Raw genomic sequence first — 14,659 nt, 5'->3', positions numbered from 1 at the left:
CACGCACAACAAGTGCGGACTCTCTATCTAAAACAGAAACAGAGCACAAACTGACTGGAAACACCTGCTGACAAGGAACAACTACACACAACCACAAGACAGAAACAACGAGAACTTAAAGGACACATAATCAAGACAAAATAAGAAACAGGTGTACCAAAACAGACTAAACCAAACAAACACAGAAACAACGAACGGTGGCAGCTAGTACTCCGGGGACGACGACCGCCGAAGCCTGCCCGAACAAGGAGAAGGAGCAGCCTCGGCAGAAACCGTGACAGTACCCTCCCCTTGACGCGCGGCTCCAGCCGTGCGCCGACCCCGGCCTCGGGGACGACCAGGAGGACGCGGAGCAGGGCGCGTGGGATGACCACGATGGAACTCAGTCAGAAGGGACGGGTCTAAGATATCTCTCCTCGGCACCCAGCACCGCTCCTCCGGACCGTACCCCTCCCACTCCACGAGATATTGGAGACCCCCCATCCGGCGTCTCGAATCCAGGATGGACCGAACTGTGTACGCCAGAGCCCCCTCGATGTCCAGCGGGGGCGGAGGAGTCTCTGCTATCTCACAGTCCTGGAGTGGACCAGCTACCACCGGCCTGAGGAGAAACACATGGAACGAGGGGTTAATATTCTTATAATCAATAGGTAGTTGTAATCTGTAACACACCTCGTTCAACCTCCTCAGGACTTTAAAAGGCCCCACAAACCGCCGACCCAGCTTCCGGCAGGGCAGGCGGAGGGGCAGGTTTCTGGTCGAGAGCCAGACTCGATCTCCCGGTGCGTACACCGGTCCCTCACTGCGGTGGAGATCGGCGCTCGCCTTGTGTCGACGGATGGCCCGCTGCAGATGTACGTGAGCAGCGTTCCACGTCTCCTCCGAGCGTCGCACCCACTCATCCACCGCAGGGGCCTCGATCTGGCTCTGATGCCAAGGTGCCAGAGCCGGCTGGTACCCTAATACACATTGGAAAGGAGTTAGTCTGGTGGAGGAGTGGCGAAGGGAGTTCTGGGCCATCTCGGCCCAGGGAACATACCTCGCCCACTCCTCCGGCCGGCCCTGGCAATACGACCTCAGAAACCTACCCACATCCTGGTTTACCCGTTCAACCTGCCCATTGCTCTCCGGGTGGTACCCCGAGGTAAGGCTCACCGAGACCCCCAAGCGCTCCATGAACGCTCTCCAGACTCGAGAGGTAAACTGGGGGCCTCGATCAGACACTATATCCTCGGGTACCCCGTAATGCCGGAAGACGTGAGTGAATAGTGCCTCAGCGGTCTGTAGGGCAGTGGGGAGACCCGGCATGGGAAGGAGACGACAGGCCTTCGAGAACCGATCCACAACGACCAGGATGGTGGTATTTCCCTGGGAGGGGGGAAGGTCAGTAACAAAATCCACCGAGAGGTGAGACCAGGGTCGTTGTGGAACGGGCAGGGGTTGTAGCTTACCCCGGGGCAGGTGTCTGGGTGCCTTACACTGGGCACACACCGAGCAGGAGGAAACATAAACCCTCACATCCCTGGCTAACGTTGGCCACCAGTATTTAGTGCTAAGGCAGTGCACCGTCCGGCCAATCCCTGGATGTCCAGAGGAGGGTGACGTGTGAGCCCAATATATAAGTCGATCCCGAACCTCGAGCGGAACGTACGTCCGACCCACAGGACACTGTGGAGGGCTAGGATCGGTACGCAACGCCCGCTCGATTTCGGAATCGACCTCCCACACCACCGGTGCCACCCGGCAAGACGGCGGTAGTATGGGCGTGGGCTCAACGGACCTCTCCTCCGTGTCATACCGCCGGGACAGGGCATCTGCCTTACCGTTCTGGGACCCAGGGATGTACGTGATCTTAAAAACGAACCGGTCCAGAAACATGTTCCACCTAGCCTGGCGAGGGTTCAGTCTCCTAGCCTCCCGCATGTACTCCAGGTTTCGGTGGTCAGTCAAAATGAGGAAAGGGTGTTGAGCCCCCTCAAGCCAATGCCTCCACACATTTAGGGCCTGGACCACGGCTAGCAGCTCCCTGTCCCCCACGTCATAATTTCGCTCCGCCGGACTGAGCTTTTTAGAGTAAAAAGCACAGGGGCGGAGTTTCGGTGGCGTGCCAGACCGTTGCGAGAGCACGGCCCCTATACCGGCTTCAGACGCGTCTACCTCGACCTGGAATGGTAGCGCGGGATCCGGATGCGCCAGCACCGGCGCCGAGGTAAACAGGTCCTTCAGTCTCCCAAAAGCCCTATCAGCCTCAGCAGACCACTGCAAGCGCACCGGACCTCCCTTTAGAAGAGACGTTATGGGAGCTGCCACCTGTCCAAAACCCCGGATAAACCTCCTGTAGTAATTCGCAAAGCCCAAGAACCGCTGCACCTCTTTAACAGTGGTTGGAGTTTGCCAATTACGCACGGCCGACACACGGTCAACCTCCATCTTCACCCCTGACGCAGACAACTGATAACCCAAAAAGGAGACAGACTCCTGGAAAAACAGACATTTCTCTGTCTTGACATATAGGTCATGCTCCAACAATCTCCTCAACACTCGGCGCACCAGGGCTACATGCTCGGCTCGGGTAGAAGAATACACCAGAATGTCGTCAATGTACACGACCACTCCTTGCCCCTGCATATCCCGGAAGATCTCATCTACGAAGGATTGGAAGACTGAAGGAGCATTCATTAACCCGTATGGCATGACGAGATACTCGTAATGACCCGAGGTGGTACTAAATGCTGTCTTCCATTCGTCTCCCTCCCTAATACGCACCAAGTTGTATGCGCTCCTGAGGTCCAATTTTGTGAAGAACCGCGCCCCGTGTAAAGACTCCGTCATAGTCGCAATCAGAGGGAGTGGATAACTGTATTTCACAGTAATCTGATTGAGACTGCGGTAATCAATACACGGGCGCAAACCTCCATCCTTTTTCTTCACAAAAAAGAAACTCGAGGACACAGGGGAAGTGGAGGGCCGTATGTATCCCTGTCTCAGAGACTCGGCTATGTAAGTCTCCATAGCTCTCTTCTCCTCTTGAGACAAAGGATACACATGGCTCCGCGGAAGCGCAGCTCCTACCTGGAGGTCTATCGCACAATCCCCCTGTCTATGTGGTGGCAATTGCGTCACCTTCGCCTTACTAAACATAAGTGCTAAATCCTCATACTCGGGGGGAATGTACAATGCGGGCACTTGGTTTGGACTCTCCACCGAGGTCGCCCCTACGGAAACGCCCAGACATCGCCCTACACACTGGGCAGACCACTCCTTAAGAGCCCTCTGTTGCCACGAAATAGAGGGATTATGGGTAATCAACCAGGGAAGCCCCAGCACCACCGGATACGCAGGAGAGTCAATAAGATATAGCTGAATAGTCTCCTCATGACCCTCCTGCGTCCCCATCCTAAGTGGAGCTGTGACCTCCCTAATCAACCCCGATCCCAACGGACGGCTATCTAGAGCATGTACAGGGAAAGGATTGTTGACAGGAAGGAGGGGAATCCCTAACTCTACACAAAATCTCCGATCTATAAAATTCCCGGCTGCGCCTGAATCTACTAGCGCCTTATGCTGGGAACGAGGTGCAACCTGTGGGAAACAAACAGGTATGGTTAGGTGCACAACAGAGAGCTCTGGGTAAGTGGGGCGCCTACTCACCTGGAAGGACTCCCCAGTGCGTGGCCTGCCGTCTCGTCCCCTAGGAGACCCCCCCCAGCACCTAGCCGCAGTGTGTCCTCCACGGCCACAGTTGGTACAGGGGGTGGTCCCCTTGGGGCTCCTTCTCCTCTCCTCTCTAGCGCCAGCACCCCCGAGCTCCATAGGACTAGGCTCGGAGGTGCTGGAGGGTGGAATGGACGACCCCCACTCAGGACGTCCGCGGGTAGCCAGCAGGGTGTCTAGGCGAATGGCCATGTCCACCAACTGGTCAAACGTAAGGGTGGTGTCCCTGCAGGGCAACTCACGACGGACGTCCTCCCGTAGGCTGCAGCGGAAGTGGTCTATGAGGGCCCGCTCATTCCACCCTGCGTCTGCCGCTAGAGTCCGGAACTCCAGTGCAAACTCCTGGGCGCTCCTCTTCCCCTGTCGGAGGTAGAATAGACGTTCTCCCGCCGCCTTCCCCTCAGGTGGATGGTCGAATACAGCCCTGAAGCGACGGGAGAACTCCGCATAGGTGATCGTCGCGGGGTCTATTCTCCTCCATTCGGCGTTGGCACACTCCAACGCCTTGCCGGTGAGACAGGAGATGAGGGCGGAAACACTCTCATGTCCCGAGGGCACCGGGTGTACGGTGGCGAGGTAGAGTTCAACTTGTAGGAGGAAACCTTGACACCCGGCAGCGGTACCATCATACGCCCTCGGGAGCGAGAGCCGAATCCCACTGGGTTCCGGAGCGTGGACAAAGGGACTGACCGGTGCTGGTGGTAATGTGGGAGGAGGCGTGGGTGCCCAACTGGTCTCCAGGCGATGCAGGGTATTCATTACTCCCTGCAGAGCGTTGGTGATTTGGGCTATCCGCTCGTCCTGTCCGTGGACGCGCTCCTCCCAAGACTCGGTCGCTGCTGCTGCTCCTGCTGATTCCATGAATGGTGTGTAGTTCTGTCAGAGCGGGCGTAGGTGTGGTGTAGGAATCAGATGCAGGACAGATGCTAGTCCAAAAATACTTTAGTAAAGTCCACAGAATGAACGGCTACAAACAGAGCCGGAGGCACGAGAAAAATAACGCACTCAGCGTATAAATGCAAAACACGCACAACAAGTGCGGACTCTCTATCTAAAACAGAAACAGAGCACAAACTGACTGGAAACACCTGCTGACAAGGAACAACTACACACAACCACAAGACAGAAACAACGAGAACTTAAAGGACACATAATCAAGACAAAATGAGAAACAGGTGTACCAAAACAGACCAAACCAAACAAACACAGAAACAACGAACGGTGGCAGCTAGTACTCCGGGGACGACGACCGCCGAAGCCTGCCCGAACAAGGAGAAGGAGCAGCCTCGGCAGAAACCGTGACATTGTCACATGCGCCGAATAAAACAGGTGTAGACCTTACAGTGAAATGCTTATTTACAAGCCCTTAACCAACAATGTAGTTTTAAGAAAAATTATAATAATTATAATATATGAGGTTAAAGCAAATGAGGTTAAAGTAAATTGCCACTGAAAACGTTGATAATTCCCTAGGGAGTTGCTTCTTGCCTGTACCTCAGTGGGGGCCCAGTGCAGTCAAGCAAAACAAATAAAAAAACACTTGAGGTTTAAAGCTACAGCGATAATTTCTGAAGTCTATAAATGTTTCAAAAACATTGCTTTGGCTCAACGAGACAATTCTGTTTACATGTGTAGCCGAGGGTATTTTTGCGAAAAGTCTAGTAAGTGTGAATACCCTCTTATTTGTGTCGGGTGGGTGGGAAGAATGTGCTCTGTCAGAGAATATCAGTCTGGCATCTTGCCATGTCACTCAGACACCTGCATGGTTCTGTCTGACTCTGTGCACTATCTCTCTCCTCTCAGCCAACTCTCCCTAGATGTATCCTTTGTTTCCATTTATTATCACAGTGGATGACTTTGGCTCTGACTTCATAACAGAACAGCAAACTCAGAGATTATCTACAGATTCCCCAGGTGGTGTTCTCTAAAGTTAATTTGTTGGAATGAGTCCCTGGTTTTATAGAGTAGGAGGGCAAAAACATATGGTCTGGTCACACGCTGAGTTTGTCGTCTTTAACATCATAAACCTACTTTATTTCTCTCTGCTTTCTGGCCCCTCTCTCACTCTCTCTCACTCTCTCTCACTATCTCTCACTCTGTTTTTCTTTTCATCCCTTCATTTCTTTCTTCATTCTTGTTCGATTTCTCACAACTTCTGTCTTTCTCTCTCTATTTCTCTCTCTCCGCCCTGTTTATCTGTCTCGCACTCCTTCTTCCTCCCTCTCTCTTTTGCCAGCTGGAATACCCTTGTTGTTTCCAGGAAACTGTCTAGGCCAATTTACATCCTGTGTACAACCAACGTCACCACATCTGTGCATCATTAAGTTCAGAGTGCAGAACAAACGACCAGGGCCGTCTCTTTACATCACAAAGTAAACCAAACAAGTCAAAACAATTGTTGATAGATGATGCTGAGTTCATTCTATACTTGAAGAGGCTATTTAAACCAAACTACTCAAATAGTCTCTAATCAATTCAATAGTTTCACAACACATGGACATATTACTGCTGGTTGTGAGAGGCCAGTGACTATCCTTATGTCTCATTATGTTAAGAGTAGGGTTGCAAAATTCTGGGAACTTTTAATAATTTCCCTGGTTTTCCAGAAATCCTGGATTTCATGCTTATTCCCTCCTGATTATGGGAATCCTCCAATAATATTGAACGTTCCCAGAATTTTGCAACCCTAGTTAAGCAGTTACACATTACAAATTGCTACTATGGTGAGCTGACAAAGTCAGTGACCCGTAAATCAAACAAAACTTCACTTGTTGATGTTCAAGTTTAGTTTCCTTCTGCACACACTGACCAGTAAGTGTGGGAGTGTGGTTTAATAAGTTATTGTTCATCATATAAACTCCCAACAGCCTCCGTCCTCCCTCTGACTGTGGCTTGGTCATCCCTGTTAGCACACATATACAGGAAGTCATAATTCATTCTGTCGCATTGTTTTCTTCCTATTAGTCAATTTGCATAATGAAAGGAAGCTCACCCACAGCGTATGCTGTGCTTTAATTCAACCTGCACTACAAATCTGTACTGTATTTTCGGCAAAGCACTGTTGTTTTTAAAAAAAATTTAATTTCACCTTTATTTAACCAGGTAAGCCAGTTGAGAACAGGTTCTCATTTACAACTGCGACCTGGCCAAGATAAAGCAAAGCAGTGCAATAAAAACAACACAGAGTTACATATGGGGTAAAAAACATAAAGTCAGAAATACAACAGAAAATATATATACAGTGTGTGCAAATGTAGCAAGTTATGGAGGTAAGGCAATAAATAGGCTATAGTGCAGAATAATTACAATAGTATTAACACTGGAATGCTAGATGTGCAAGAGATTATGTGCAAATAGAGATACTGGGGTGCAAAAGAGCAAAATAAATAACAATATAGGGATGAGGTAGTTGGGTGGGCTAATTTCAGATGGGCTGTGTACAGGTGCAGTGATCGGTAAGGTGCTCTGACAACTGATGCTTAAAGTTATTGAGGGAGATAAGAGTCTCCAGCTTCAGAGATTTTTGCAATTCGTTCCAGTCATTGGCAGCAGAGAACTGGAAGGAATGGCGGCCAAAGGAGGTGTTGGCTTTGGGAATGACCAGTGAGATATACCTGCTGGAGCGCAGACTACGGGTGGGTGCTGCTATGGTGACCAATGAGCTAAGATAAGGCGGGGATTTGCCTAGCAGTGATTTATAGATGGCCTGGAGCCAGTGGGTTTGACGACGAACATGTAGTGAGGACCAGCCAACAAGAGCGTACAGGTCACAGTGGTGGGTAGTGTATGGGGCTTTGGAGACAAAACGGATGGCACTGTGATAGACTACATCCAATTTGCTGAGTAGAGTGTTGGAGGCTATTTTGTAAATGACATCGCCGAAGTCAAGGATCGGTAGGATAGTCAGTTGTTAAAGTTTGGGATGTGCATTTCACCAACTTACTCACTATTAGTCACTTGTTGCTTCTCCATGTGTGTTTGTATCTACGTGGTGGTGAGACAGTGGTCTAGTTGAGATCTTAGACTTGACCTATATTGTGTTGTTAGTCATCAAGGGCCTGGTCATGACTGTGTGGGAGGAGGCCTGTGTGGTTGGACACGTGGCTTAACTAGAATTGGAGCAGCCAAAGGGTGACTGCATGTGGATTTACTGCACATTAATGACATTAGCAGGACAATGAACTGGTATATGTGCTGTTTTACAGAGAAATAATACACAAACCAGCAAAAGGCCTAGGGATGAAATGGAAATGACAGCTTAAAGGGGTAGTTCACCAATTTTTACATGTAGACTTACTTTCACTCTTTCTGTGATTGTAGTTGATCCCCAAAACCGTAAAAAAAAAATATTTTGTTCCATTACAGAAAAAATGTGGACACATTTTGCTGAGTCATTACTTGCCATTGACTACAACACATTATAAAAATGTGTCTAACGCATGCTAGAAAATGCTCCAAAACCCTCCAAACCAACTAATATTACATCAGAATCCCATTTTGAATGATGTCTCTGTCCCATAAAAATAAAATGAGTGCAGACATACACTGAGCGTACAAAACATTAAGAACACCTGCTCTTTCCATGACATAGACTGACCAGGTGAATCCAGGTGAAAGCTATGATCTCTTATTGATGTCACTTGTTAAATCCACTTTAATTTGTGTAGATTAAGGAGAGGAGACAGGGTAAAGAAGGATTTTTAAGTCTTGAGACAATTGAGACATGGATTGTGTATGTGTGCCATTCAGAGGGTGAATGGGCAAGACAAAAAATGTAAGTGTCTTTGAACGGGGTATGGTAGTACGTGCCAGGCGCACCAGTTTGTGTCAAGAACTGCAACAATGCAGGGTGTGTGTATCAAGAATGTTCCACCACATCCAGCCAACTTGATACAACTGTGGGAAGCATTGGAGTCAACATGGGCCAATATTCCTGTGGAACGCTTTCGACACCTTGTAGAGTCCATGTCCCGACGAATTGAGGCTGTTCTGAAGGCAAAAGGGGGGGGGGGGGGCTTGCAATTCAATATTAGGAAGGTGTTCCTAATGTTTGGTATACTCCGTGTAATTCAGAATGGGATTCTGATGTAATATGAGTTGGCGTGGAGTGTTTTAGAGTGTTTTCTAATATGCTTTAGACATATTTGCATATTGCATTATAGTCCATGGTAAGTATTGCTGAGTAATTAACCGAAATGTCATTATTTATATTTTTTTCAAACAACTAATTGACTGAAGTTCAATTATTTGAATTCCATTTTGTTATTTTTTTTGTGAGCGCAATGCACAGTTTCTCTAGAGATACATCAGATCAAGCCCGAACTGTGTAATGTAGTAGGTAGTTGTAGTTTCCAACAGGCCAATATTCTACATAGTTTAGAACAGACAATGTGGTAATTACTACAATGACCATAATCCATTGCACGCCTACTTGTCCGGTCTGAGACGGAGAGAAGAGAAGAGACAGAAGAATACACGATCGAGAGGGATAGAGAGCAATTGCTTCGTGAGGTATCTCTACCTGAAAATACATGATCTAAGAGTGGTAGTTGGTATTCAGTAGTCATAAAAGTATGCCTTATTTATTTTAAAGAACTACTAAAATAGTGATTTTATCAGCATAGGCAGCAGTTCTATAGAGATGAGATGATGACTTGGAATGAAATAATAAAGTCATCAAATAGGTCTAAAACAAATGTAATATACACAACAACTGAAATATTTTAGTAAAGTAAAGTAATGTGGATAAATTATGGTTAATAAGTGATATGCAGTAATGGGCAGTCACCCCCATCATGGGAGTTTTATTGTTTTATTCTGAATTCAACCCACATAAGAAAAACTATTTTTATTTAATTTAACCTTTATTTTAACAGGGAAGACATATTGAGACCTAGGTCTCTTTTACAAATGTACCCTGTATATATAACATACATATATATATACACAGTACCAGTCAAAAGTTTGGACACACCTACTCATTCCAGGGTTTTTCTTTATTTTTACAATTTTCTACATTGTAGAATAATAGTGAAGACATCAAAACTATGAAATAACTCATGTGGAATCATGTAGTAACTAAAAAAGTTTTAAACAAATTTCAATATATATGTGAGATTCTTCAAAGTAGCCACCCTTTGCCTTGATGACAGCTTTGCACACTCTTGGCATTCTCTCAACCAGCTTCATGAGGTAGTCACCTGGAATGCATTTCAATTAACAGGTGTGCCTTGTTAAAAGTTAATTTGTGGAATTTATTTCCGTCTTAATGCGTTTGAGCCAATCAGTTGTGTTGTGACAAGGTAGGGTTGGTATACAGAAGATCACTCTTATCACTTATGTGATAATCATTCCATTTTAATGTAATCATTTATATTTTAGCTTCTATATCATAACATTCTATACTCCTATTAAAGTAAGGGAAATCAACACAGAAAAAACTCAGACACTTCATCATTTCAATCCCTTCATTCTGGGTTAAACAATCTAATTAGTATGGTAATACTATCACCATAATAAAGGTTATACTTCTATTAACAGGAGTGAATTCATCAAAAATACACACACATACACAGCATGTTAAATAACACAATTTAGACAAACTAAGAAAAAAAACACACGATGCAGCCCATTTGACAATTTGGGATCCCCTACTTCCAAACAGAGATTCCAACCAAGTTGCAGGCTTCCGCTCTGGTTGTGGGGAATTATTATTAGCAACAGTGGCAATGTATTCGGCGAGATCAGTTATATTAGAAGAGTGATCTGGGACAAAAGTCCAACATTCATCGGCAATGATTGCACAAGTGCCCCCTTGACCTGCCAAAATATAGTCAAGAGCCTCTCTGCTTCGCAGAGCCAATTTGCTCAATTCTTTTAGCATTGCCAATTTTCTCTACGTCTCTAGAGATCTTCCGAATTTGGTCTTTCACAGGGAAGAGAGAGAGAACACATGTTATAACAGTTTCACACCAACCTTGATAAGAATGAGATTGGGGCAAGGTTAGCCCAAGCTACAATCTAGTGGCTCTCCTCACAATTTAGGGGCATAGCTCTGTCTCTAGAAGCCTCGCCTTTCCAAATCATAATTATAACTATTGATAAATTATCCAACCTAAATTTAGAATGACAGTCCTTAGTGCTTCACGTTGGTTCTATCACTTTAATTTAAGACCCTCAACTTAGCACACTGGCAGAATGTACATTTACATTGACATACAGGATATTCATCTCATCATTTCTAGCATGAACTTTTCTCATCACTTGTGGTAATGACAGATTGGTATCTCAATGCATTCTTAGTCTAAATTACTATACATTTCGCAGTATGCATACCTCCACAATCAACCTGATACCCCAAATAAACCATTTTGGATAAGCCTAAATCAATTACGGGCATGGTTGACCAACCCCCTCCCTCCCGGCACTCATCCTTCTGGCGTTTCTTCATGTTCTTCTTCAGATAATGTTTCAGTTCGTCCTTTTAATGGCACATGTTCAAAGTGGATGGCCCTTGATAATATCTCACCTGAGCCGCCACTGTCCTTTACAGTCCATTATGTCTTGTCCATTTTCCTACCAGTACACCAGCAAGTTTGGACGGGATCTCTCTCCATGCTCACTCCACCTGGACTCATGTCGCACTCCTGAGAGAAAAGGCATGAGAGAAAAGGCAGTTGATAGCTTCGACTGGATGCTGTGTACAGGTTGCTGGCTCAGACTCAGGTCTCACGGTAGAAGTGGTGAAGGACCATACTGAACGCCATTTTCACCATTGCTTCAGCCAGTAAGGGGGGTTTGAGGTTCACACTGTTCTTGGTCAAATTATCCCTTCCATACATCTAGACACCATCTGTGGTCACCTTTGCCATAACCTCGAGAGAGGACAGACCAGAACAACAGTTTAGTTTAGGGCATTTCTGATTCAGGAAATCCAGACAAATTCTTTACTGTATGACAAATTATTACTACTACCAATATTCTTAATACAGATTTCTAAAACAAATGTCAAAGAGAATAACAACACACAGTTGAAACCATTGTTTTTCTCCCAAATTGGCTTATACTCCCCTATCATCTTGGCGATCTCACTGCAGAGTTACAGGGTCAGAGAGTTAGAGGGCTAATCCTTAGGGAGAAATCCCGACCATCCAGCAGACCCAATCTGGTGAGATTTGTTATTGAAGCAAGACAAAAACAAAGAAAAGAAAACAACAACAGCAATACACATATCACTTGATGTGGGGAAAACTTCAATCCATTTGGAGTAACTGTCAACCATTACCAACATATCATTTTTCCTTTTACAGGCAGGCATATGAAGAAAAATCTATTTGCATATTTACCAAAGGGCCCAGCGGACTGGTAATTCCCCCATGTCATGATTCATGCGTCCAAAAAAATAACAACACTGCCTGTTAAATCAAAAATAAACAAATTACAATAACAAATCAAATTAGAATTACAACTCTTGATAACTCCATGAGGAAATAATTGTATCCCATAAGGTAATGGTAAAAAAGACTAGAGACAGGTGGTCCGAATCACGCATGGGACTATTGGTAAATTATAAACATCCTAAAACCAAAATAAAAAGACCTCACACAATAAATCAGAGTATTAACCACTAACAAATATTGTGTTGTGTGTGGGTGCTGGCGTGTATATAGTAAAATCGTAGGGTAAAAACAAACAAAATGGCCAGGCCTTACTTAATTTGGGACTCCCTCAACAGCTGGATCCGGGTACCTTTAACTGCACTTTGTCTTAGGAAGCCTTTCAAAAGAAGAGATACATAATCATTGATAAACATGAAAAAAAAATTGGTAGCGGACATTCCATCAGTCGTATACAGAATTATACTTCAGACACATCAGATGATACAGTGTCCCGTCAAGTTGAATAGGCACCTTCTAAAGTAAACAATCCCAGAGCCCCTCTCTTGTAATCATTGTCATTTTGACCTGTTGCGTTGACATACAATTCTGTACAAACTGTCCCTGGGACAAACTTAGTCAAAATATAAAACCTGTTGTTTAACAAATCTGCTAGGACCTTCAAAATGTTGGTGCTGGTTTATCAGCTCAATATTCGGTAATAAAACATTTACTTGTATCTACTTCATTCTGGACGCAGTTCCACGTAATGGAAACAGATTATAGTTTTTTTTAGATTACATTACTTTCTTACTTAAATCCCTGGTGCTACCCAAACTATAGAATTGAGTAATACATTGTCAAAAACATGTCTTATTCAATTATTCATACCTCTGTCCCAAATTTCCTCACTGCGTCTCTTACAGCCTGTTTGAGTTCAGTGTTTACTGGCGGCTATCTATTGTTCCACATGAAGCTTATCTCTAACCCAAACAACAGATGACTTAAACACGAGAGCAGTGGACCAGGCCTTGAAGAGTGAGCAGCCTCTAATTAAATATCAGTCCCAATGCTCTGTCTTACTTCTTGAAATTACTAAAATATTGCATTATTGGAGTGCTATCTGAAAGCCAATTACCATTCACTTTGTTACTTTCACTAGTCTCCATCTGTTTCCTTCAACTAGGACTCCCTTTCCAATAGGAAGACCTCAATCACTACTGCTAATACACACGATCACTCTCAAACAACGTTCTGCTTTTCCCCCTATTGCAAGGTTTAAAACAAAACAAAACACACATGATAACTTTCTCCATATTGGAAGGCATTGTTTTCATTTTAGTCTACCCCAACAATGTGACTATATATTTATTTCACATTTCTGTTGGATATTCACTTTCTGCTTCACACTTATTAAATGTCTATTATTTTAAGATTCATATGTAATGTGCCGAATTTATAAAATACATCGGTCAATTCAGAAGGGGAGAGATAAACAGTTATTATAACTGGGCTAGCACTGCCTATCAGTCCACTGTCATTGGAATGTTCTATCCATAAGGTTTTTGGCACCTGAGACAAAATAGACTGGGAGGCAGTGTCAGACCCCCACTCCTCCTGGGGGAGTGGTTCTATTTGCTTGCTTACTCATTGATTTAATATCTCATCGTTTGGGATATCAACGAAAACTCCATCAGGAGTACAATAAATTGTAGCCTCAGTTTAGTTAACAGAAAATCATGTTGAACATTCATTGGATCTATTTATAGTTTTATTGGTTAGGGGTAAGTCAAGTCCCGTACAATGCTTTAACCTGATCATACTTCAAATGATCCTTAAAGGGACCACTCTGAACATTTCTCCGAATACTTTTTACACCACTTACGTACGTCTATGTTTGTGCAAGTTGTATATTATTATATTTTTTTCTATTGTTACTTCATCTGATCTCTAGTAACCCATTATACTCAATATTATGTTGCTTTATCTCTAGAAACCCATTCTACATTTGTGTTACATCACAAATTCCTCCTCTATACTAGTGTTCTATTCATACAGGGGTTTAAATATTCACTCTAGTGTTCTATTTAACAGCATATTCGGGAACAATACTCTCTTCTTTCATATCTCCATACAGAATCCCTTTATAACGTTATAAATCTTTAGGTTTTCATCTCCACACCGCAGCAACGATCACAGCGCAGCAGCCCGAGAGGTACATATCTCTTTCATATCAAGGAAATCAGTGTCCGGGGGCTATTACCCTCTCAAATGTTTCAATGGCTTCTCCTGTCAGTGCTCACTACATGTAGATCGATGGGCGGTGGACAGAACCCTATATAACGTTATAGATCGAAAAACTCAGCGCACACAGAACTGGTTGGGGTATTCATTATTTTCCCTATATAACTATACCTAGGTATTCACACCCACACCACTCCATGTGCATCTATGCACCATATGTATCTTCAACGATTCTAGCCTCACAGAGACAGTGGTCCCAGACCACATAGACAATTCAGAAATGCCTATAGACCGCTACTTCCTATACATATAAAACAACACCGTGT

The 14,659-nt window shown here is 44.8% G+C and overlaps 1 long non-coding RNA gene across 1 annotated transcript; it reads right to left on the bottom strand.

Moving 5' to 3' along the window:
* Positions 1-9,691: 9,691 nt before the first annotated feature.
* Positions 9,692-12,616, bottom strand: LOC311138777. The gene is made up of 3 exons (XR_014614069.1): positions 12,426-12,616; positions 12,060-12,128; positions 9,692-11,878 (listed from the first exon to the last, which is right to left on the bottom strand). It is a non-coding gene; the product is annotated as an uncharacterized lncRNA (long non-coding RNA).
* Positions 12,617-14,659: the final 2,043 nt, after the last annotated feature.

This window comes from Coregonus lavaretus (assembly GCF_964263955.1).
Source record: "Coregonus lavaretus genome assembly, chromosome: 12".
NCBI lineage: Eukaryota > Metazoa > Chordata > Actinopteri > Salmoniformes > Salmonidae > Coregonus > Coregonus lavaretus.
The sequence above is the reverse complement of the archived record's forward strand: the minus strand, read 5'-3'. Positions and strand labels throughout refer to the sequence as shown.